This window comes from Odontesthes bonariensis, chromosome 4, assembly GCF_027942865.1.
Source record: "Odontesthes bonariensis isolate fOdoBon6 chromosome 4, fOdoBon6.hap1, whole genome shotgun sequence".
Taxonomy (NCBI): Eukaryota; Metazoa; Chordata; class Actinopteri; order Atheriniformes; family Atherinopsidae; genus Odontesthes; species Odontesthes bonariensis.
This window is the reverse complement of record NC_134509.1, coordinates 39392766-39397384: the sequence shown is the minus strand read 5'-3', so window position 1 is coordinate 39397384 and position 4619 is coordinate 39392766.

Here is a 4619-nt window from a genome sequence, read left to right as displayed (position 1 = left end):
GCTGTGCTGTTCATTTACACTGTCTCTAAGGTTCCTCACTGTAGTACGGTAAGCTAAGGAAATGTCATCTGGACTAAGTATATTGCTAGACAGTTTCTTCCTGAAGCGCTGGGGTCCAAAGGCAACAATATCCATTTTGTCTGAATTTAGAAGCAGAAAGTTGTGGAGAAACGCCGAGATCTGAAAGTGGCTGAAGGCCGGTCACTCAAACAGCAGCTGCCACTTCTCACCAGCAGGCGCCGCCTCTCAGTGGGTTGCCACTGTGGGCTGGTCGTCGGACTGTTACATCAGTAACACCCCTAATGCATGACACCTACAGATGTTTAAAGAATTCCTAACTGCCCTTAGGTTAGCCTTTTACTGTAGAAATCATGAGCGTAAACACTGCACCAAGCAGCTTCCTGTATCTGGTGCCTCACCACACTCTCTGACAGCGACTTTGGCAGTTTCAACTGACTTTTTCTGAAGTGGTTTAGATCACTGTTGTATGTTCGCGAGAAGGCACAACTTTACAAGATTGGCTAAACATGATTGATCCAAATAAGCCGTCATTTTATAATAAGCCTAAGTAAGAAGGGAAAGTTATGGTAACATTGTTTAGTGCAGAAGGTCATTCACACAGTAAAAACATTTCCAAGTAACATCTCCTGCTGTGCTGGTCTGACTGCACTTCTTAAACCAGCATTAAACATCTGCAGCTCATTGAGACGCTGGTGTTCGTCTTTCAGGTAACAACAGAAAAGTGCCAGTAGTACTCGTTTAAAAAGAAAAACACTGAGCATTTTAGGGCCACAACACAGGTCAGGAAGCTGCAGACCACAAGTGGTTCGACTGGGTGACCACACCATCTTCCACTGGCAGACATCTCTGCTCTCGTCCATGTGGTGACTTCCGCCTGCGCAGGATTGATCGATCGAGGTGCAGAGAAGTTGCATGAATTCCAATTTGACCGTACAGACTGAAAATCCGATCTGTGTGCGATTTATGAGCACATACTGACGTGGCCATAATCAGAATTAAATCAACTGGATTCTATGTGACCTGTACTGTTCATTTATACTGTCGTGAAAAAAATCAGATATGAGTCGCATATAAGCAAAAATCCCATTTTATATGGTGCTGACCGCAGCCAAATCTGTGGTGTGGGTCTGGTATAAGGTATGTTAAAGGAGATAAATAGCATTTGGAGAATTGGAACAGCTGCCACTTGGAGACTTCTAGATAATTTCGCTCTGGTAGGAAGGTTCCTAAGCAAAATAAATGTATTCGACTGTCACTGTGGAACCAACAAAGCCAAGGCACAACTCAGTCCAGAAGGAGAAATGACCGTTCCATTGGGGGAACCACCGTGATCTGGTATGTGTTTATGTCTTCCACCACCACCTGAAGGTTGGAATCATTGCCTCCTCGAGGCTCTGTCACCTTCGAAGTGCTTGTAACGTCCGGTTTGATGTACAAATTTGTTACTAATTCCATTTTGTTTCTCATTTATGAAGTTAAATACATTGGTTCTCTTCTTAAGTTGGGCCAGTAAAGTTAATCTCCATAGTTTTATGAGCCACCATTTTTCATTCGGACAACATTCATACATTTAAATAGTTTTTCTTTCACCACACAACACCTTTCAGAAATGTATTTTAACACAGACACATCATTCATTAATTTAACCTACAGTGTGTTTCAAGTTTTGTCTGTTAAGTTGAGTCTGTCTTTTGTAATTGCAGTAAATAAATGTGCCTTTATATACTCTAGTGTTGGGTTGTTTCTCATTACAATCATGGAAATGCCCTCAGACTTGATTAATGCAAATAAATGCAATTCAGTTTTATTTATATCTTCTAGAACTTCAGAGATGCAGTATAATTCCTTGAAAGCCATTTATTTTTCTTAAAGTTGCTTAAGATCCAATCCCCCCCCATCCCGAGCGTGCAAAAAGTGACAGAAGGTGAAAAAAACAAACAAACTCCCTTTTAACAGGAAGAAACCTCTGGCAGAACCAGACTCAGGAAGGGCGGCCATCTGCCTCGACCAGCTGGGGGTTAAGAGGACAGAAAAGAGGGGACAACAAACACTGTAACACCAGACCTGCTGACAGAGAGAAACACAAGTTAAAGCGATACAATGTAACTTCTCAAAAAGCCCACTATGGAGCTCCCCCTACAGGCTTGGAGGTAATGTACGGTTACACTGTCGTAAATACAACACCCTTTCGCTTTCACGTTTCACGTTTGTTGACGAACCGGCGAGGAGTCAGAAGGTGCAAGCTATGTCGACCGAGAAGGTAAGAGTAATCAAATGTACCTGGGAGCGTGAGAGGGGTCTATTTGTTTTTGCGGTAGGTGTGCCAGAAAGCAAGTCGAAGTACTTCCTCTCAGCTCCCGGGCCGCTCCAGCAAAGTTACATAGCGCAGTTTTTCCAACTCAGACCCCCGAAGGGCATAGGAGACAGGCCAATCGTAATATTAAAACTCATTTTAGCCGCACAATTTTTTTCAAGCTGTTATTTTAAGGTAGAAATGTTACATAGTATTGCTTTAATGACAACAATAATGTCATATGTTCGTGGAGAGTAAAGAGAGCAGAGTGAGCAGAGGTGCATCGTGGGAGGTCACCCGGCAGTCTGGGCTTATAGCAGCGTAACTATGGGATGTTTCAGGGTCACCTGAGCCATCCCTAACTATAAGCTTTATCAAAAAGGAAAGTTTTAAGCCTGGCCTTAAAGTTAGAGAGGGTGTCTGCTTCCTGAAGCCAAACTGGCAGCTTATTCCACAATAGAGGGGCCTGATAACTGAAGGCTCTGCCTCCCATTCTACTTTTAGAAACTCTGGGAACCACAAGTAAACCTGCAGTTTGGGAACGAAGTGCTCTGTTAGGAAAATATCTTACAATGAGATCTTTAAGATATGATGGAGCTCGGTCATTAAGAGCTTTATATGTAAGGAGAAGAATCTTAAATTCTATTCTGAATTTAACAGGGAGTCAATGAAGAGAAGCTAAAACTGGAGAAATATGATCTCTGCTGTTAGTTCTCATCAAAACTCTGGCTGCAGCATTTTGGATCAGCTGGAGGCTTTTCAGAGAATATGTGGGACAGCCCATAAATAAAGAATTACAGTAGTCCAATCCTGAAGTAACAAATGCATGGAGCAGTTTTTCTGCATCACTCTGAGACAAGATGTTCCTGATTTTAACAATATTAAGAAGATGAAAGAAGGCAGTCCTAGAAACCTGTTTTATATGCGAGTCAAATGATAAGTTCTGGTCAAAAATAACTCCAAGGTTCCTCACTGTAGTACTGGAAGCCAAGGAAATGCCATTTCTATTTCTCATTTAAGAAAACTGAGGCGTCTAATTTTGCTCGACTTTTAAATTGTGTTGCAGCAATAAAGCACTGGATGGCTGATAACGTCCTCCAGTTAAATGTTTTTGCTTTAGCTCAAAGTCAGGGCTAAGTTTATATCTGTGTGTTTCCGAACAAATTTTAATGATGGGTAAAAAATGTTAAATGTAATGTTTATATTACTTTCATCAAGGTTCATGAAGATGGTGAAGATGACATTTTGGGGGAGCAGGAAACAAGAATGGAAGATTTGGGGGAAAGAGAGGTATTCGTACATAATACGTCTATAAAGAAAGTGGAAAAGTGGGATGACTGTCCACCATGTATACAGTTGAACATGTTCTGTGGCATGTGTTGCATGCAGTTCCTTGTTTATGCCCTCGTTTTGTCTGTGTTGTTATAATTGGCTTTGTTCTTAGACATAATGTATTCATATTCGGCATTTTACTAAATAATCTATGTTACGAGTTTGTACTTTTCCACTCGAAAAAGTGAACAGAAATATGACATGCACTATAAGAAAGGACTTCTTAAAGTCAGTGCTTCCCTGCCAGTGAATGCTGTGACAGGTGTGTTTTTGTTTGTTTTGCTTTTTTTTTTTTTATATATATATTTAGGGATTATGATCATCAGAGACTTTTGTCAAAACTGGGTCAGTCTCTGGAGGAGGAGACCACTGGACTGTGGCTCAGTGGGAAGAGTAGTCGTCTTGGTTTTGATTCATCTGCTGATGCCCCCCTGGGCAAGCCACTTAACCCCAAGTTGCCTATCATTGTGTGTGTTTGTAATTGTGATTGGGTGAATGTGACACCAGTGTTGAGCGCTTTGAGTGGTAGGTATGACTTGAAAAGTGCTATGTAAATTTATTCCATTTACCAGTGTGTAAAAGAAAAATGTATACTTAAAAAATTATCTTAAAAAGCTGAAATGAGCTTGTGAACACATATCTAAGGAATATACAAGTGTTGAGATAAGACTAGAAAACTGCTATAAAACTACACTGGCATTTTGCTACAAATTTATCCTTAATCAAATATTTCCAAATGTACTCCGCCTCTTATCATGCAACATAGCTGAACGCCACTGAAAGCATAGTTTGTTTAAAGATCCTTCAGCAGCAGCGTATTGGAAGTAGACCCAGACCTGCCAGGGCCATCATAAATAAAGCAAAATTAGCAAATAAAGCACCTGAAAAAGGGAATGAAAGAAACGGGTATCTGGCCACTGATTACCTGCAGACCAGATGTGGTGCCACTCCTTTTCCCCAGAGAAAGTGAAGT